Genomic DNA, 23,492 nt, shown 5'->3' on the forward strand with positions numbered 1-23,492 from the left:
TTATGAACTACCGCGGTAACGTCTAATCTTGTGAATATCCTAGTAGGACTAATGGTGCAATGTGGAAATTATGATTGTATGTATTTTCGAGTCACATTGTTACCAATAAAACAAGCTAGAAAGTTTTAGAGGCCTGAAGCTAACGAAGCCTGAGACCGGAAGTACTTACAGTTTGAGACTGCAGACAGAATAGACGCTTTCAACTATCGAGAGTTCCCACCGGCTTAGTGGTTCCGCTTCAAGGGAATAAACCCTTTTATACGATTTTCTATAAAAAGAAATCAACAGGACCACTTTGCTTCACATTATTATACTTGTACTTAGCGACCATATTAACCGTAATTATGCAAACTATAACGATAGTAACAAATTTTCCCGTAATCAATTATAAGAAACAGGAAACCAAAATAAATTTAAAACATTTTCTTCACAAAAAATTACGAAAACTCAAAGGCTAGTGTCTAATTTATCATTATAAAAAGGAATGCTATATACATTGTTCTTTTTCTTTACTTTTAATGTATTTGTTTTCTTATTTTTAAAATGTAAGTCGTGAATGTATCTTATTCTATTTATTTTTCATCATGTACTTGACTATGATTTACAAATAATGAAACTTCCTAATTTCAAAATATGAATGTACAGCTTTAACAATAATTAGCATTAGCAAAATACTTGCAGCCTAAATTAAGGTAATAACATTTGCGAAAGTCAGCATTACGTACGTTTATGATCGTGTGTGGGTACAGGTTGATATAATCGTGGCATTATAACTAAAAATCTCAAAGTGTGAACATAATGCGTTAAATAGTTTATCATTGGTGTTTATATTAATTATAGATTTGCAAAGTTCTAAAGAATAAGTATCGAAAGTAGATTTATTTTTTAATATGTGTAACTTTATGTCAAAACTATGGAGTACATTAGTGCATTGTTATGTCGCTCTAGTTCACTGTAATACAAGACATACTACTTTGGTGTGGCGCAATCAAATCACCACTAGATTTACACAAGCGTGTATTGTAATAATCATGTGCATTAATTGTTCAATTATTATGCTATGTTACAAGTCTTCAGCTTATTTTTAAAAACGCCGTAAATTTATTAGAATTTGGGTATAAAAAATGTTTAATAAATTGGTTAATCTTCACACAAGGAAACAAACCAATAATATGTTTTTCTTTTGCGAATTGTCCTAGTTTCAGGATAGAGTGTTAGCCAAATCTATCCCTGGAAGGGCTGAAAAAATGTCATACCTTTCTTTTGTCCCTCTGTCTTTTCGCATACCTTGAAAACAAACTGACTCAAATTTAAAATTTGCATGAACTTTTAGTTCAACATTACTCCATCAGATTTAGCTAAGCGTTAGTGAACGTTTTTTTACGATGGGCTTTGAGTTATGATTCGGACCAAAATTTCCAAAAGTCAAATTCACAATACATATTTTAAATTGCAAATTAGCAAATTGAACTGTACAAGAAGCCAGATATTATGTCAAGCTTTCTATGTTCACGATTGTTTATCATAACCATGCCATTTTGATGACTCAGACCAAGTGAGACTGTACATCTTGCTGTCTATTTAACCCTCGGGGTGTGTGGTTCAGCCTCCCCTTAAATAAAGACTCAACATTAAAATGTGCCTTCATATATATGAACTGCAAAATTCTTCAAAAATATTAAATAATAATATCAATAACTCAAAACTTGTATAGTTATGACTGTTACCGTGTTCTAGAACCTTTGCATAGCCACCGTATTAACAAGCTTTCGAGGTATTCCAAATAGTATAAATTTAAAAATTAGTGACGTAATTTCTTAATTCGTTAAAATAGTAGCTGGTTTTGGAACTGTACTTTTACAACTGCATTGAATAAATTTTGTGAGTCTTAAACATAAACGGTATTAATAAAATATTTAAAGGAAGTATATTTTTATTTTAGGAAGTATATAAGGGCGTATATTTTATTTGGTGGCAGTGGTGGTTACACCTTGTAATAGATGACAGATTAACCTGTGGTTCATTAGTGACATTATACCCAACAATCTAATAATACGCTCTGAAAGTTCTTTAAATAATTATTAGTATAGCCTATCGCCATAAGCAATTAACAGTATGTATCAAAGACGTCTTATCTAGTAATTGTATTGCAAAATCAATGAGCGGTATAGAGCTTCAACAGAAGAAAACCTTGTCGTAGGACTGAGATCTTATGAATAAAAAAGTATTGTATTTATTATTTGCCTAGTTCAGGGCTTTAGTTTTCTATTTCTTTGGTAATATTATAACACATATCACTGCACATTCAGCAACGAGTTTTAGTTTAATGATTAATGCCTTTATAAATGTTGAATTATTTAATTTCAGAAAGCATAAGCTAGCCCATAATTTAGGTCTTCAAATATCACATATCTTCATTTTAAACGACATCGACACCTAAAAGTTATCCGAAAATTGAAAAGGAAAGTGTTCTATGATCACGTCTAAAGACACAAACAATATCTTACAAAAGAACGTTCGGTATCTTTCATGGAACAGATTATTCGGGACCGTAATCCACTTACTTAAGTAAGGTATTTTTCATGGAACCTTTTACCAGAATTTGTTATAAAGATTTACATGTTGTTCTATAGGTTGTGTATCTGGAAAAGGATTTCCTATAAGGAAATCAATGCTGGTAAAAGAAGTCTAAATCTTGAAAATAAAACAAAAATACTTATTGCACAAAAAGATTTAGCGTCAATTGAATATTCAAGATTTTCTCTTTATGGCGTCTATAAAACATGTTTATAAATAAAATATTCTGGTATGAATACTGCGAGATGATCAAGACAAATGTAAATCATTAATGTACGAGGCATAAAGTTGGTCATTTTGTGTTAATTGAACGTTATAAAAATTGTAAAGTTCAGAAAAAAAAAATTTTGTAAACATAACATAAGCTAAGAAAACATAAGCTATTGTTATGGAATATGTCTTCAATTAGTTACATATCTTCATTTTAACTGAGACAACTAAACGTTATCCGAAAATTGAAGAAGAAAATGTTCAATTGTGTGCTTTGATCCCATCTAAAGACACAAACAAGAACTTACAAAGAACGTTCGGTGTCTTTCATGGAAAATATTATTCGGGACCGTAATCCACTTATCAAAATGAGGTATCTTTCATGTAACCCATTCAAAAGAATATGTTATAAAGTTTTAAATTTTTTTCCAAGAATTGTATACCTGGAAAAGGATTTCTGCAAGAAAATCAATGCTGGTAAAACATGTGTAAATCTTGCAATAAAACAAACATTCTTATATAGTAGTTTATATATTTAGCGTCAAGTTGACACTCAAGATGTTCTCTTTATACTGTCTAAGATACATGTTTAAGGATATAATAGTCTAATATGATAATGCAAGATCCTTAATAAAAATCTACTTCATGAATTACGATGAATAAAGTTGTGTTTGTGTGAATTAATATTATTTTTAAAATTATTCAAGGGTGCATTATCTAATAATGCGAATTACTTCTGAAAACAATCAAAAATTAAGGTAGTGATTATATTCACTCTAACTACTACTATGGTATTGTGCTGTATTATGCTAAACGCCTTTTACGGCCTTTGCATTTACGTCTAAATATTTTAAAATCAGTTTTATTTTAGGCTTTTAACAGCTGATTCCAATTACTATTACGTTTTGATTTTGTTGTTGTTGATGCTGTCTATTCTATGTCGTAACGTAGTGAATATTAAAATAAAGTGTAATGAAAGGAGTTTGAGCTGGTGTTAAACGATATTTTATGTGGCATAGTTCGTAATTGATTTAAATATAAACTCGTGATGGAAAGTACTGAATTATTGATAGTTAATTTAAAACCGCCCGGGAAGCGTTATAGGGATGGTTGGGTAAACTAAACTCGATAAATACTATCAGCAACCTGTGTATAGTGAGACTGAATTTACGGATTTTGGCGCGTCCAAGAAGGGCTATAAATATTTAGAGCCAAGGCCTTTACAGGCATTTACGAAATACACTCTCAATCACAATACACACTTAATAACTGCAGAAAACACAGTAGTATAACAGTAGATAGTATCCCAGCTATTCTACCAAGTTGACCTGTCAGTGCAAATTTTCTAGGCTCAATGCTTTTTAAGAGAGACCTTTTGCCTTAACTAGCCTCCCTGTCAGGCAGAGCTGAGCTGCCAGTTATGCGTCCACCACTCTTCATATCATAAAAACGCTACCTAGAGTCTACTTCCAGCTATGACCAAGAGACGAGAAGGAATTCCTACTTATGGGCTGATTATCTTGATAAATAAACAGTTGAGATCACTTTGAAGCATATTAATACTCCGACCATTTGTTGTCACATATTTATTCTCTTTGTTGATTTTTTTATCTTATTTATGAATCTATCTCTATTCTCCTTTTCTGAAATACATCCGCATTCAATCACCTTATAGTGTGAGACTTTCCATGATAATTGGTTATCTTGAAACATATTAACGCATCTAAAATGTTATGTTTCAAGAGTAGACTGAATTCCACCTAAGGGATGTAAACAATCACTGTTTAAATATGTATATCTGTAAATAAACGATACAGCACTGATGTAATAATAAAAAGTTAAACCAACTAAAAGCTTTGTACGTAACTGAAATAAAAACTAAAACTTATTGTTTTGCTTTATAAAACATGTTGCACATCAGGCGCTCCTTCTAAAGCATTTGAAAACATTGGTCAGCAGGGAAATCTAGCCGAAATCAACTTCTCAAGTTACGACAACAAAGATATCACGTAGTAAATGAAAACTGCTGGTCTTCTCCTGTGAGAATACGTGGTTGTACTTGAGTTCTCTGGAAATATGTTTAGTAATATACTGCCATGGTCTGCTTAGTATCAGTACATGAATAAAAAGATCATGATGGAAAATGATACTAACATAACGTAAATTTAGTTACTGAATCCTCATAAGTAAAACTACCCATTTTTGTTGCTACCGTACAGTTTTCCAGCCGTAGAATGTGAACTATCCTTCATATATTATTTATTATGTGGTATATCAAATATATTAAATGGGTTGTATTAAATATAATTTCCAGTAGTTCTAGCTGCTAGAATAAGTGTTCAGTTGTTCAATGCGTGTTTACATTGACACTTAACGAACCTAATTATTACCTAATTTAAATCATTCACTTTCTAAATAAAATTAGTGTGGGTTGAACAGCTTTTTATATATCTAAATTTGATTTTCATCAAAGTATATGTTTTACTACACCAATTAAATAAGTGAAGTCAGTGTGTTGATGAATATAGTTAATAATTTTTTATTAAAGTGCCGATGGCCGAGCGGTCTAAGTCTTAGGACTTGGGGTCTGAGTTAGAAATAGCGCAGGTTCAAATCCTGTCTGTGACCGTTGCACTTTTTATCAGTACAATCAACCTCGTACTGTATCGACTCTCCCCTTTATTCTGTTTAATAAGATCCCCGCACAGGCCAGTGGCCCATGAGGACGGACAGAATGAGGCTTAAAAGGGAATCGGCCTCTCCTTTTTATATAAAAAAATAGAACGAATATCATGAAAGGACACTGTTAAAATTAATAAACTTTGTATTGATGAATTGGTATTATATAATTTAGGTGAAGAGTCCAGCTTTAATCAGCATACCAATAATTTACCAAATTGAGCAAAAACTAACTGAATCCGAAAAGTTTTTAAACTCGCCAAATATATAATACCCCCATGAAAATTTTATAATCATTAGTTTTAACGAAGCCACAATTAAATTAAAAATATTATAGATCGAGTATAATCTAGAATTCAAACAGTTGCTGTTGGTAATTAATATGCAAAAATTACCCAATAATTTTAATGATAAAACAATAAATAATTAGATAAGTCCTATCCATCCTAAGGACCTAGTTCGTTATGAAATGTAACAGGACCTGATGCTGTTACAACTGTGTTAATGAAAATTTATAGCAGGTAGCTAATTGTCAAATATAAAAAGAATGTAAAATGTTCTGTTCTAGTCTCTTGTTAATATTCAGTGTTATGATAATTTATTCCCGGAAAACTGTCGAATAAAATGACATACCGTATGAATATATGTACCGTATATGTACCGTTAAATGAGACAGGGTTTGCAAAAATAAATATCATACACTGTAAACTTTTAGGTTTAGGTATTGGCTAACAATAAAGATAGAAATACGCTTAAGTACAGATTATGTAAGTTTTCATTATTTCTAAAATATAAAATTTTAAATGTCTATTAAAATATACATTTTAACATTTGGTAGACTACAATGGCGCTCTACTTAACCTAATTTTAACTTCTGTATTATAATATTAATTATACATGTTTATTTTCCATTTTTTGATAGTAATAATTATGTCGAATATATTTTGATACACGTAAATTGAAGCTATACTGGCCAATAATTTCATTCTTATGCATACAAAAATAATATAGAAATTGTATACATTGTTTTTGTTAAAAAGAAAGTATATACAAGAGACCAGGAACAATTTGTAAGTTTCGAATGGAGTCAAACTTCATCACAGACACGTGAACTTTTGTTTCTTTACACAATTTGTAATTTACCTCGAGTTAACTTCAGCTCAGTCTCTACGTGATCTGAGTTGCAAGAATGTATTTTGTTTAGTCGCAACTAGGCTCATCGTAAAAAATGTAATTTAAGCATCTTCATACACGTAATTTGGAATTTAAATATTACTCACGGGCATACAAAGGCCAAATTTAAGGTAATGAGAAGATTAAAATACAGGAAAACTTTTTCCATAATTCTGTAAGTAGCAACACTGCGTTTTAAGATCTACATCTGACTTCTTCCTCATGTGGAAAGAAGAGACAATAGTCAAAGTCCGGTAAAAATAAAAAAGGCACACAGGAGTCCATAAAGTATTCATTTCAATTGAAAAATAAGTACTGTAATAATATAGAACCTCTTAGTGAAACTCTAACTTAATAAGCAAGCCTTTGGTTAAGACACCATTCGCTCTTTATCAGCTGTTGGTATTAATAACTTAATAAATTGAAATGTATGATACTTACATTCCTAAGTTAAAAATCAATAGTCAAATTACAATTAACAGCATCCATATGTTAAAATATTAGTTAGTGCTGAAATGTTGGCTAATATTTTAGAGCATAGGATTTAATTCCAAGTTGTTCATTTTCCTTTCTATTTTCTCATGTTATCTTAATATAATAACGTTTTCTGTAAAGATTTGCTTCAGATTCAAGGGAAAGTCCTCACTCTGTGTTTTCTGTTTAAACACCTTCGATACCCTTTGTGAAAGCCCTATCGTGATCGAAACAATGTCGTACCAAAGTTCATTCCAACAAGTCTGGATTGGGTTTGTAACACATCACGTGCGCGTAGATGAAAAAATGCCCATTATTGACTTCATTAAAGACATCCAGCCCAACAAACTGTGTTTTTCACTAGTTAATTTATGAAGAATGAAGGCTCTCTAGTGAACGATATAGCAGCAATTTTTTGTCAGTTTAATACATTTTCACTGAGATACGTATACGGAAAGTTACTCCGGAAGTACTAACAGTAGTAAAATTTTAAAAGTCTAGCCACATTTTAGGAACTGATATCATGTCTTTTTAAGGATGTTGCTTTTGCTCTTGGCGTACATTGCGAACATAACATTTGTAAGTGATATATTTCCATGTATTTTAATGCAAGCTATATTTAGATCATACTTATCAGGAACATTGAAAACTATAAGCCTATATCTATCATATCAACGTTTTCAAAGGTTTTAGGAAAGGTCTACCTCATTCGTTTACTGTCATATCCATCGAAAATAAGTTAATTTTCAAAAAGAAAATTGGCTTTAAGAAGGGGATTATCGGCAATTTATACGGTGTTTGACTTAATAAATAATGTTTCTAATGCTTTGGATGAACTTCAACAATCGTTTGATGTTTTGTTGAATCTCAGCGTTGGATGATGTCAATCATGAACTCTTACTGCGTAAACTGAATAGCCTTGGAATAAGGTAGACGCATTAGATTGAGTTTCTTCATTTCTGAGACGCCGTAGCTTGGTGGATCATGTTCCCTTTGTAGACGATTCTAGTTGCTTGAGTCAACTAGTATGTAAGGGGCCAGTCTCGTTTCTGCTGTTTGTAAAAGGTATCTACTCTAGTATAAGCGGAGGACATTTATGTTTATTTTATGACGAAATATTTATCAATCCTTTCCTACAGACCGTTGAACGAGGTGGTGATTTCTGCTCAGCCAAAACCTTTTCCTTGCAGTTGAAGTCAAGATATTTTGGGATCCTTTAGTGTTTAATATCAACCCTGTAAATCTTGACTTGGGTAACAGTGTTCAGAACCCTCTTTTTGGTGGGAAGGATGATCTTCATTGTGGCAAGATCAAAGCTGTGCTCAGTCGTCCTTTCTAGTACTCTCGTGTGTTTCCTTAGTAATAAGTGATTCATATGATGATTCAACTTATGGAAATTATTACAGGTACAGACTCGCATCGAGTCTGTGTAGCTACTACCGCCTCTCGCTCTAACCAAGCCCGTTATATGTAGACTACATCAACTACTAAACCTTAAATCATGTTGGTAGACTACTCACATGGTGAGGTGAAATGGGGTAGATGCTTTGTAGAGGAATCAACATATGAATCCAAATGGCTCGATTAAAACTTGTGTTTTATTTACATTACCAAGAATGTTAAATATTCACGTATATAAGCATAGTAAGATAAAGTTCAAGACTTATAAATCAGGTTTGTAGCACGTGTTATATCTTTCCTTGCAAAATATTTGTTCTGTACACATACCACTGTAGAACTGTGTGTTTTGTTTATTGTCGGTGCAGCAGTATTGGGACCTAGGTTTAGGGCAACGTGTCTTCTTCTGTTTTGTTTCTGGTTTTGTAGCGACATGCGGCACCTCATACAGCATGGTCACATTTGAACATTTAGGAGTCAGATAACTCACAATTTTATTCCTTAAGTGAATTCCATGTTCTTCATGTAAGACAATTTTCATCATATTCATTGACCTATTGGTGTGGACTAATACAGTTCACACCTAATTGTACGGGAGTACGAGTATACCGAAAACAATTTTCATCCTGAGCATCCAATGGACCAATTTGGTCCATTAGAGTTGAATAATACAATACAGTTCACACCTACTTGTACGGGAGTACGAGTATACCGAAAACAATTTTCATCCTGAGCATCCAATGGACCAATTTGGTCCATTAGCGTTGAATAATACAATATAGTTCACACCTACTTGTACGGGAGTACGAGTATACCGAAAACAATTTTCATCCTGAGCATCCAATGGACCAATTTGGTCCATTAGAGTTGAATAATACAATACAGTTCACACCTACTTGTACGGGAGTACGAGTATACCGAAAACAATTTTCATCCTGAGCATCCAATGGACCAATTTGGTCCATTAGCGCTTGAATAATACAATACAGTTCACACCTACTTGTACGGGAGTACGAGTATACCGAAAACAATTTTCATCCTGAGCATCCAATGGACCAATTTGGTCCATTAGAGTTGAATAATACAATACAGTTCACACCTACTTGTACGGGAGTACGAGTATACCGAAAACAATTTTCATCCTGAGCATCCAATGGACCAATTTGGTCCATTAGCGTTGAATAATACAATATAGTTCACTCCTATTTGAAATCTGATCTCTTCTTAAGGTGAATAACTAACCAAACACGTAACTGAAATCTAGGTTAAAATGTGTAGATTTATGTTATACTAATTATTCACCTGATTAGATCAGATTGCATATTTTAAAACTGATTTTTCATCACTGAATGATGAAAGGATCCCGGAAAAATTCAGTTTCCATCACAATTCTTCCATAGTCAACAAAAAACGTATCATTATATGTTTGGTAGTTTGTGGTCTATATTTAGACCACATCTACTTAGACAGGTGTCTACGGACATAGTTGGTGGTGAATAGCAGTCCTGGTGTGCTCAGTTAGGAAATATATTCTGTCAGGGTGGGACTGATTTAGAAGCACTTTTATTATCTCTGTTGACGACTTGTAGCATGTTATTTGAAGTCAATTAATTAAATAAGTAACTAAGCATATATTAACAATTATAAAGTACTACGATTATACAACGTATACAATTATAAGTTGTTAAAAATGAGGGAAATTTCTTCCTGCACGACGTTTCTGAAGTAAGTTATGCTCATTTGGAGAAATGCACCGCAATCTCTGCACTCTACTCTGTCCCACCGCTCCAGGACATATATTTTACTTGAAACCGTACAGACGCTTTATCTTCATATTAGATTATTAGGCTCTATCCTCTATGAGGATATAGACAGTATTTGTACTTTATAAGGTACTTAAATTAAGTATTTTTACACCAAATACTTTTAAAAATTTTTACATTACCTTTCCTAAACATTCGCACTATATAAACCTTTACTGAATATTGACACTTTGATTTGAGTGGGATTAAGGCTTATACCACATGAACTTCTCCAACTTTCGTACTAGAAAGTTTTATATTAGAAATTTTAATTTTACTGTATTAAATTGATTTTCAAAACAAGGTCCTATGATTTTGATAATAAAGTGATTACGAAAAATATATAATTTAGTATAACGCCGTTTACTGGAGAGTTCAAACCAGAAATGTGACAGAACGAATATTCTTCGTTATAGACTGTTAATACTGTCTGCCATTCAATTTTGCATAATTTGTAATCTAAAACATTTGACTTGTTATGAGCTACCTATTTTATGATTTTCTAAATGAACATTCATTATGGTTCTGTAACATTTCTAGCTTTGACTAGTATATTACTCAATAATGCTTATAAATGTAAGGAGACAGTTTTAAAATTTGACTCCTAGGACTGAGTGCCAAATCTATAGATTAGTGTATAGATTTTTATTGCATGGATACTGTTTTACGAAAGTATTACGTTTTCATAGCATATATAAAGTAGATTTTTATTCAATCAGCATTAACATTTAAAACGTAAGTTAAATTTAAGTTCAACAGGAGAGGTATTTAAATTAAATTTATTTCAAATTAAAGGTATTACATTTGAGACCTAACCAACTATAGGAAGTTTTCACAACGTTCAAACTCTTAAAAAAATACTGTGGAATCTGCCGGTCCTGGTGGCCACAAATTCCGACTTCTGAGTGTCATAAAGCAATAAATTGTAATGAGTGGACATTTAAAATTTAAAAATAGTTTAATTTTTGCTTCTCCTAACCTTATGTAGGTAATATTTATTTCAGTATTTTTGGTTGTATTTTTCAAACTGGTTATGTTTTTTTCATAATAAATACATAAGAGCAATTTACCCACATCTGGGCACTGGTATAAAGTATCTTACCTTTAAATTCACCTAGTGATCAGAGCTTAATGCCACATATTTAATGAATTTTACGTTACTAACTCAAAGGTCTGTCCCCAATGTTTTTTATGTGTTGTAATATATTCAATATACTGCTGACCGTAAACTTTTCATGCATATTGTTAGGCTAAATGTTGTTGTGTAGTAATTTATCTATAAAGCACCTATAACTAATCTAATTAGTAGAAAGAATACCATTAGGAGAATTAGGAACTGATATTTATTGATATATTCATTCAAATTTGTTTTGTAGATAATATGCGAAAACGACACATAAGAAACTGGTGTTGGGTTTTTTTTTCTAACTTTTTTGACCTAGTTTAAACATCTCTTATATAAATATTTATGATAATAATCGAATAAAGTGTATCTCTACATTTTATTAGTTTTTTAGTACAGGAAATCATTATATATAAGTATATACACACAGATAGGTTTTTAGATCATCACTATTGTGGTTTTGAAATATATCTAAATTTAGGTAAAAAGGAACACATGTTTTAATGCCACCTTTACTATTGTGTAACACAAGGATGAGGCAGTGAGGAAACAGACCGGAAATGTGGGACCACGACGACTTCCTGTGGTATTTCCCTAACATCCGCACATGACGCTTTTGCTCTGCAGTACGGAACCATTTCAATATTACAAGTGCTTTATATTCTTAAACCTCGTACTCATGAATATTTGTCAGGACAATTTTAATATAACACTATAACAAAGTGAAATTTCTAAAAGTTTATTTGTGTAATAGACAACAATAAGTAACAAATTACTAGGCTGTATAAAAGTGCGATTTACATATTCATTACTTAATTTCAATCACATAAAACATATGCATTTTGCAAATATAATTATTGGGCAATAAAGTGTTCTTAAAAATATGAATAATGCTTTAATACTGTGATGCTTACTGAATATACAAAATGACAAATTACGTACTAGTGATTCATGAAAGTTGTAAATTACTGCAAGATGAAAAATTTTCCAATAGCATATTTGTTTTCATTATTCAAAGATTATAATGTTTCGAAAACAACATTCTTTGAATGAAGGTAACATGTTCAACACAAAACATATAGAACTATAAAAAAATATAGTTTTAACTATTCTCAATGGGTTATTCATAATTTATATTTTGAAGTAATAATTGCTACAAGGCAGTAATAATGTAAAAAAGAACTGGTTCACTACAAAAAAGGCTGTAAATACCATGTTTGCTTCAGATTATGCTGTGTTGAACAGTACATGGAAATTGATATTGATAAATTTATTTTGCTCATAATAATCTATTGATTCGTCAATAATTTCTATTTTTACTGAAATGGGTTTTCATTTACTTCCTCTAATGTAAAATGTTACCTTGTAAGTATAGGCAAACTTGAATCAGTGCACGCAATGGTAGTTATGGGACAACGGACGATGTAGAATTTCATGCTGTCGTAGCGTCATCTCCTTACAGTTATTATGGTAATTACAGTAAATTTCGATTATCCCGTTGAACAAAAGTCATTATCTTCATACGTGTACAGAAGAAGTCTACTTACAGTTAAAATGAAGTTCAGCAAAAAATCAATTTTGGATCATCTGTAAAATATGATGATGAAGAGAGAGTAATGACGAGAAGAGATCATGAACATGATCATGAAAAACGTATGTTATTTCGTTTACAAAGTATAATCCTACTATAAGGTTCTCTTATTCATTACTTAACTCAATACTTAACATATTTTGGTGACCCAAATTTACTCTACTGATCATTAGGGCGCCAGTGGCACATTCACAATGGTATAATTAAAAATTTGTACAATATATGAATTATGACAATTATTCATTAATGCTGTAGCTCTGTACTACAAACAGAGATTGATTGATATGAGGATATAGATCTTGTTTATTGTTGACGCCTCTCATCTTTAAACCATACTATATATATATATATATATATATATATATATATATATATATATATATATGGTATGTATCTCACGTATGTACAAACAGCAGATAGTTATTTCATTAAAAAACGTGCAATTCTATACAAAAAAAGGTAAGGCACATGTTAAAAACTTACTCCATGTCCAATAAATTAGTTATTCCAAGTGATCAGCACTTGTAGGAGGTAATACTCTACCCTATAAATGTTTACGCCGCAAGTAATCGCGTGTAAAATTGCGCGGGCGATAACGCCACGGATCATTAATCTCTCTCAGCATGTGATCTTGGCTCTCGAATGGTGGGTAAGAAACTTGGGCTGGCCTCTTATTTACTTAACTCCAAACTACTCGTACTATAACAGGAAGGTTTTTCATATTTATTTGTTTTTACTTAGTAACCATAGTTACCTACAAATGATTTAACTATGGTAGATATTCACATTATAGAAACAGGATATTATTATTAGGAACCAAGCAATTTGTAAAAATATTACAGGTTTTATTCCAGAAAGCGACTGTTTAATGTTTCAGAAAGAATAGCTTTTTATCAGTTATTAGGAATGATACATAATGATTTAAAACGCTTTGTGTTTTCACGTGCTTCTATTATTCCCCAAAAACTATTGTTTTGACACGTGATTTAATATCTCATAACATTTGTAAAATCCTATAAGGTTTCAAAGAGTATAAAATAATATAAAACCTTAAATTGCAATGGTAGATACAGTAACTATCGCGAGTCTCATAATAAACCTCATGAAAATAGCATACCTATTTTCCTACCGTATGTTATAACGGCTCTTAAACGGTGTATTCTAAAGTCATACTATTTAGAAATCTAATTGAATCAAGTATCAATTAAATAAATTTTCATGACTGCAGGTCATTGAAAAAACAATCGGTTTTTTTGGTAATGTTCCAAGGCTAAAACCAAATGAGTATATGAAAATCCCATTTGGACGTAAATTTGTTTAATAAACAAACTGTCGACATCAGCACGAGTTAGTAAACACATTAGGCAATCAGAATGACAAGATATAGAAAAATCTTATTCTAAACTGAAACGTAGTTGCAAAACAATATGTTCTATAGAATTCATCATGACAAAAGTCATTGAAAAGATTATTTTTCAATATTACAAGGAAATGAAAAGAAACCTTAGAAATAATAAAACAAGAAAATAAACTAAGTAAATAATATAGTATAATTAAAAACAAGCAGCCTGTCATAAAGAAGCCACTTGATCTCAGTTTTAGGTTTTACTCAATCACGATCAGCACCACCCTTTTGACTCATCTGTACAGGTGGATATTTATTATTGGAAGTTTCCACGTATTGACTGGACATGGCTCTTAACGACGATGTCAGGAATTAAATACTTAACTGTGTAAAAAACGTGTCACCATGCGGTGGGTGTGTGAACCGGAAAACCTGGATTTTAATCCTAATAATTCAAATGAACTCGGATATATTTCATCTTAACGTTTTCCGGTAGTATAAATGGAAAAAGGAAACCATGAGGAAAGAAATAGTAAAGGACATTATTAAGCACCTATATTAATTTATCCTGTCCTCAAGCGTTGTCTGTTGGACACACTTCCAGGTACCACAATAATGCTCACAAATATCTAGTTGTCATCTTCTTTCTTCTAAAATAAATCATAAGGATTACCTTGAGAACACAAATGGTCCTTGCATTAGTACGAACTCGGCCCTGTAAATTCCGCCAGTTACCGTGTACGATGTAAGCTGATGTTATTATTATAAGTGATCAGGAACCACCCTTAATGGTTCTCGCAATAGTTTCCAATCTTAGTGGCCTTCGAGAGCAAGTACCGCAATTACTATTAATTACAATTGCAATAGAACTTACCAGGCACACCGGTCGTTTACAAGACCTAAGCGAGTTTTATATGATCACTTAATAATAATTTGGGATTTTTTTCTAAAGTATCGTACGATATAAAACTAGCCAATTATAATATAAAAAACGGTGGATTGTACATTTATAGAATATTTTTATCTAGTTAAACTTGCCCTATGAATTAACAAAATGAATTATGTTTCTGTTAATAGAATAGTTAAAGTGTCTTATTAAATAATGACCAAGCAAAAACATTCATCTAAAAAAATGTAATATATGGAGTCTTTATCAAATCCATATACAATAAGTATACTTACTAAAAAAATAAGTTTTACTCGTTTCATAGAAGTAAACAAAAAATTTTGTAATAAAACATGTACATAGGTGTAACTTACGTTTTCAATTTTCAAGAATGAAAAGCACGTATGTACTTAAAAGTTCAGCAATGGAAGCTGCATCTTGAGCGGGAGAACTGAACTAAGTTTCTTGACAGAGTTAGCTACCTTTTCTTTGTAAGAACAAAAGAGGACAGTATGTTGTTAGTATGCATTACCAGACGTCGAACGTCTAAGTCTAAGCACTGACGTGTTTATGTCGTCGTGTTTTACCAAAGAAACGACAATTGTTACACAACTACTGACCTCCTTTATTGTATTTTAAGGGATGCATGAGGGTTCTACTGTTCGTATTTGAAAAATAAATACATGCATAATATGTTATTAGTTTTAGTTATTGATATTTGATATTGAAATGAAAGTATCATTAAAATGATTTGTAAAGAAACCTGTGTGTCGATTTCAATGTTACAGATAGATGGAAATTTATTTATGAATACAGCTTTTAAAATTAGATATAATAAAATTCTGTAGTCGCCTAAATCTGAAGATTTTGTAATCAAATTTATTTATAGTTATGACACTGTAAATATAAATACGTAATGTTTACGTGCGTAATGTTTCTTAAATTATATGATTGGCTTTTGATAATGTAATAAAATGAAAGAAAAACAAATATATTTGCTTTGAAAAGAAACTAAATTTCAATTGATTGATATTTCCCATAAATGGCTTGAATACATTTGGTGTAATGTTCATACTGGTTTACCCCCCCCCACCCCCCCCCCCCCCCACCCCCCCCCCCCCCCACCCCCCCCCCCCCCCACCCCCCCCCCCCCCCACCCCCCCCCCCCCCCACCCCCCCCCCATCATTAAACATTTTAATAGGATCTTTCTAATTGAATCATATTACAACAACATTCAACTCATGGATTAATTTCCTTTAACTAACAACCGCTAATATCCTTTTTCCTTTAAAATCTAAGGCATTTTTTAACATTCGGAATCATGTAAAATCAACAATATCGATGTTTTCTGATAATTTTAGAGGTTTTAAAATTTGTTCTTTAACAAACAACATCATGTTTGTCAATACCAGGTCGAACAAACACCGACAATTCTTTTTTATTATGACCAAACTAACATAATTTCCCCTTTTCAACTTTGATTGGCGTCGCTTCGTCAGTAATTTTAATCAGGCTTTTTTTTTTTTTTTGTTCGATATGAGACATTAAATTGGTAAATAATTTTTTTACACCATCCAACAACTTCTTTTTCCAATGTTTTTATTTTTAGTCAGCAACTTCCATTTGAACTCATGAAATTTGCAAAGTTTGTTATTCATATTCTGCTTTAAAACATCTTCACAATCTCGAACAGCAAAACATATCTGAATCTGGAAGGTTTTGTAATAAATATTTTTCTAACTTGTTATCCAATACTCGATTTTCTCAAACTATTCAAAATTCAAACTATTATCTACATTTTTGAATAATTTGTTGTTCCCAAATACGTCCAAAAATTATTTTGTGAATTCACATATTTTTATTTAAGTTAATAAATTTGTTATACAACTTTCATTAAAAAATCTTTACTCAGTTTACTCAGTTCATGATCAAAACAAAAACACATAAATGAACCACAAATTGGGGGATCTTTATAGTCACTTGAATCTGAGAATCATTGTAGTAGACGCTTGATTTTTTCAAAATATTTAAGTCAAATTCTGATAGGTGGTTTGTCCCTGCAATTCTCTTTCCATACGAATCATAAAAATAACAAGGCATTCTTATCATTTTTATAATAACAAAACTCCAATGCCGTTCCACTTCACCATAATCGAGTACCCCCCCTAAATTCACCAATTCCACATTCAAATTTCTTAACTTTTTTCAGGTAAATATATCTCTCATGAAGGAATTCCCTCTAAAATGTTTAATATTTTTTGCAGATTTCTTCCAATCCTCCGGAATGAGTTAAAGGTTTATAATTTTTTTTCAATGGTTTTGATTTCAACGTAATTCCAACAGTTTTTTCATCTAATTCCAGATCCTGTAACCATCTTTCCCAACTCTTTATCTAACCAATTTAAAATGTTTCGAACAATAGGCATATCACGATCTTTTTTAAACGATTGGAGCAGCTTTACTGAACATAAAAGGAACAAACATATTTTAACAACTGGAATATATTTTCTCCAAAATCTAATAAATTCTTTTCATAAAAGTCCACACCTCTTTCAACTGGATTATAAGAAAAATATCTATTCTGGTTCCTTTGTTGTTTGTTCCTTATGTTTTTTTTACGAGTTTATTGTATTGTCCTAATTTGTTTAAAAAATATCTTATGCTTTGCGCCATTTTTTAGTTGATCTATTTTAAAATTGAATTACTAACGGGTATTTTCTTCTTAAAAGCGGATTTTATTTTTTCTTTCTGATTTTTGCTGAAATTTTTACATTCACCCTATCCATTTATTAAATACGTTAAATAATTTTCAAGTTCTCTTTTTCCGGATTCCCCATTACCTAGTTTTTTCTCGTTTCTAAAAACATTGCTCCAGCTGTTGTGTAAGTGCAACAAATCTTTTCACCTAATCCAGCATATTTTGATAAAAATCCTATCCATTGGCCATTATCTTGCAAATACTTCTATCTTGCTTATATGTCACTGGAATTTTGTGGTCCCTCTATGTTTTGCATAAAAAATAAAATTCGTGTTCACATAAAGCAGCTTGATCTAATTTATTTATACCAGGATCTTCACTCTTTTCAATCTTTTTTCAAGTTTTTGTGCCAGGTTCCCAGATATTCCATAGCCTGGCTACGTGTAATTCAAAAAGGTAAATTGTTGATAAAATCATCTCAAAAGTCCGCTAACCGTTCAATCTATAGATGAAGATCTTATTGCCGGCAAAACTCGTTTTAAATATTTTCAATTCCATCCAAGGTTTTTCATATCATTTACATCAAGTTTTGTTCGAAATAATAAATTCCTTTAAAATCCGCTTTCTTTTCGTTCAAAAAATTGTTTGTTTCCAGCCTTTTTCTTGAGCATAAATATAATTAATAATTCCATCGAGTTTTTGTCCCAAATCGTTGATATTATGCTGGTACATCAATCTTATTATCAACTGTTATTTTCTTCACACCTGATCCTTTCGATTTCGTTTTTCCCATATTTGGTTTAATCAAATTGAGATATTTTTTTTACCTTTTACTTGTCTTTGGTTTCTTAGTTGAGTGGATCATTATTTTTTGTAAATTGAATCAGATTTCACATAAAATTTCTGTATACTTTTGCAAATCTTCTTCAGAATAATTAAATTTGTCTTTTTGGGACCATCATTGTCCCTGTTAATAATCTCCAGTAAACCCTGGGAGTTCCTTTATATGTTTTATCTTTCAATAATTATATATCATTATGTTCAAAATTAACGGGTAAAATTCCCAATTCATAAAACTTTTCTTTTTTTTTTATCCCAATTACAAATACCAAATTTTATCATCCTTTGCTCATAGGAAGAAATTTTTTGTACCTATTTTCACCAATTATTACTATCCGTACCTGTTCCAGGACTTATTGGTTCTAACTATTGTAAGATTCTCTCAATGATTCTTCTAGAGTCCTAAATGGTGTTGAACGATTGGTAATTTTGGCAATTCAAACTCCAGATTCTAGGTATCGAAATATCGGCAAATTGTCGTTAGCAACTGGAACCAAATTTCATTCAAATTTTGATTATCGCTTAAAACATTTTCAATTTTGCCCTCAACATTTTTATTGCAGATGTTACCATGATTGATTTAAATTTTTTGAATTAAATTCTTTATATCGTGCTTTTATTTTTTCTTTTTCATTCAATTCGAATCTTGTTTCTTTATAATTCTGTTGATTAATTTCTTTTTCTATTTTGATCAATGTTTTTTCGCCTCTTCAGACGTTTACGGTTCGTCCCATTGTACTTTAGGGAAAATTTTGTAAAAACGTTAGAAGCGTGAGCGTGCGAAAAAACGTGAACATCGAAAACGTAGAAACGTGTAACACATAAACGTGAACACGAAACGATAAAACATGAACGTGAAACACACGAACGTGAAACGGTGAACAAAGAAATACGTGAATAACCATGGAACGTAAAACGTGAACGAGGAAACGTGAAACGAGAACTGATGAAACACGAAACGTGGAACGTGAACACGAAAACTGTGGAAAAAACGTGGTGGTAACGTTACAACGTGGAAACGTGAACAGCATTTACCCGTTTTTTTTCTGTTATTTTCATAATGTAAATTAAATAGAGTTAAAAGATAATGTAATAAATAAATATGTGTAAACATAATATTTTATCAAGGAGATTTGTCAGAACCACTGAGACAGGCATTTATATTAGAAAAATTTATTCAGATATATTTTTAACACATTTTTTTTTAGGGCTTCAAAGTTAGATTTAATAGTTAAAAAAATCCAGTCAGTCTTCCTTCCAAATTTTATCACATAGACTACAATAAAGTGGTTAAAACTCATATCAGATCGCCACATAATTGTTATAAAATCTTTCTCGAATAGTGATCATCTTGCTTAAAAATACACAACATATTCAGGTTATTTCTTATAACTTGTGTATCAACCTTTGAAAAGCATTGGGAAAGATAGATACAAGATATGTTTTTTTTGTGACGGGACATTACGAAATATTCCTTAATAACGTCTTGATTTTCTAAAATACAGTCATCGAAAACGATTAAAGAATTCGGTTTACATTCGCATAATGGAACTATGTCCTCGGAAGCATTATAAAAATATGATATTTTCTTACTTAAGTTTCTTCTGCAATATTCTCAAATCTTTCTTGTAATTTTTTTATATGCGTCTTGTTCTAAAGATTTACTAAAAACATACAAAATTGGAATAAGGAATCAACCTATTGTAGATAAAATTCAATAATAAAGTTGTTTTTTTTTTCCACATCACACTTGAACCAACAATTAACAATCTGATTGGTTGATCTTTCTTATTTTCTTCAAACGTTTGAAGTTTTATCTGATCTTTTTGCTTTAAAAATTTCTCCATTTAAATAGAAGATTTTCATCTTGAAGCAACGCTTGCGAAAATGAAGCTGTTCAAGTTGACTTCAGAAAGCTCTAAATTAGTTTTTAAACTTGGAACATCCTTATACACTTAGAGGAAGAATCAAATTATTTTATCGGTTTAAGCGGTTTTTATTCTGACAATTTTGTAATAAATATTAGTGAAAGTTCTCCTTATTGCATAGGATTTAGTGAGAAGAACATAACAAAATACTATGGTTTAAACAAAGGATATTATACTTTCGATCAAATAAAAAATTCCTTAAAAAATTATCTGAAAACATTCAAACAATCAGATTAAATCTTTAAACTTTGACGAAAACAAGTTTTAAATGCAAAAAAATTATCTCTCTAATAAAATTCAAATAAATATCACCAGTAAGAATAATGTTTTCAGCAATTATTGTAGAATTGTTAGGGTTTGTTCAAGAAACTATTGAGCCAAATCAGGTATAATTTAGGAAATAAAACGCCAAAATTTAGACCGTTTGATGTAATTGAAGTGCACTGCAATTCTCGTTGAACCTAGTTTTGAAAATCATACCGAACATTTACACAAAAGAATCTGAAATTTTGTACACTTTTTTTCCCAAATGTTGCTTATGGATCAAAAATCTGTGAAAAACCAAATGAAATCGATTATATTCAAATTAGAAAAAATATTAAAAGAAATTCAAAAAATCGTTCTAAACTATACAAGACTCTGAGGGAAATTTATTAAATAATGAGAGTAAAACAACAATATATTTAAGATTGAAAAAGGAATAAAAATGAGTTGATGATGATGACAAAATTCAATATTTTTACTTAAAAAACAAGGGGCTATTCGAATGGCCCCTTAACAATCTTCATCCTGACCCTGTTTTTTATCAATGAATCTGGACTTTATACTGAAATAAAAATTACTAGTTAAATTTCTTTTCTATCTAAATGGAGTCAGTTGTAGACCTACTCAACAATCAACTTACATTCAATAATAAAGACATTTGCACGATTGTTGACGAAAATAATGAAATTTGGTTTAAGGCTAAAGATGTTGCAGAAATTTTACAATATGAAAATACTAGACAAGCTATCATAAATAATATTGATAATGACGAGAAAATAGCCTTTAAATATATAAATTACAAGAGTCTATGCCATAGACCCTTTCAAAATCTTCATCCTGACACTATTTTCATTAATGAATCTGGATTTTATTCTTTTAATACTAAGATCTAATAAATTAGAAGCAAAAACCTTTCAAAAGTGGGTTACAAAAGAAGTTTTGCCAAGTATTCGTAAATTTGGTCAGTACAAAACTTGAAAAACAAGATTAAATATTTAGAGGACGAAAGTTTAAACACTTGAAATAAAAACGGAAATAATCGCAAAACAAAGTGTAAAAATTGACTTAATGAAACCAGAACTTGTTTGTAAAAATTTTGATAAGAAAAAACACCATGTTTTTGTATTAATTAAGAAGAATCACATGTGGGAATATCCTTATTACGTTATCAGAGCTCAAAAGAGAGAAATACCGAAAAGATTGAAAGAACTTGAAATTGATTACCCAGAAATGGAAATTTTATTAAGACATGGAGATCCAAATAGTATAAATCTCTACAACCAAATGAAAGAATCTTTGAATATTTTATACAACGGAAATCATTTTACTACAAATATGGCAGAATCTCGACTGATTTATAGAATATCTAAATTATACGATGAAAATGTTAAACATTCGAATTATGATAGTTTGTTTGTAAATGTCTTTTAAGACTATAGAAATGTTGAATTTCTCTTCCGCATACCGCAAAGAACTGGTCTAGCAAAGATTTGTTTAGCACAATCTTTACAATATGCTTGTTTGTTGTCTTTACTATAATGGAGATTATAAAATTCTGAAATATTCTTAACCTTTTTACACCGTGTGCACTCTTTTTCTCTTCTAAAGTTAATTTTTCCATTTTATCATATAATTCTTTTTCTATATTTTCTTATTACAATCCCTTACAATAATAGCATAATCCATCTTTTTCTAGTCTTATCTTGAAAAAACTTCGACAAATCTTTAAATTCTTGACACTTTATACATTTCTTTTGGGCCTCCATTTATATAGAAAAAAATTACAGCTTTGACTTTTTCAATTCATATTCGTAAAAAACTTCCGGTTATTTCTCAATTTTCAAAGTTTTCCAAGTTTATTTAATTCGTCCTAATATATCAGATTTTGCTTCATTTTTATAGCCATACGGTACTGTATCGATCTTATTTTCTAGAACAATTCTCTTATCATCTTTAGCGTTCAGTGCTAACTTGTTTTATAGTGATGGTATACAATTCATGATTATAGCTTTTTATTACAGTCATCTCCCTAAATTCTTCTTTATCTTCGAACAAACATCTCTTCAAGTTTTCGATATTTATTGTTTTATTTACAACGCTTCTCTTAATTCCTTTACACCTAACTGGGTTTTTATTCTAAGATATTTGTACGAGTACATCTTAGACCTTAAACCACAAAATTCTTCTAAAACTTCGCTATTTAACTCATCTTTGAATTTCCCTATTACCTTCTTATTTTTAGTAGAGAAACATTCATGATCTTTTGGATAATCACTTGTATCAAAGTCATCTATATTTTCTTTAATAATTTTAAAAGGATCTCGTTTTCAATTCTAGAAAATAACTGTCTGTATCCATGTATACACAGATTTCAAATCCGGATTCAAACTTCTATTAATTTGTTGTAAAAAAAACTCGTACATTAGCAATTTTTGAGAGGTCGAGAACTGAAAATCCTATGTAAATCGGTTTGTTAAATTTAACCTTTTGTTTGTACATGTGA

This window comes from Homalodisca vitripennis, chromosome 1 (genome assembly GCF_021130785.1).
Source record: "Homalodisca vitripennis isolate AUS2020 chromosome 1, UT_GWSS_2.1, whole genome shotgun sequence".
Taxonomy (NCBI): Eukaryota; Metazoa; Arthropoda; class Insecta; order Hemiptera; family Cicadellidae; genus Homalodisca; species Homalodisca vitripennis.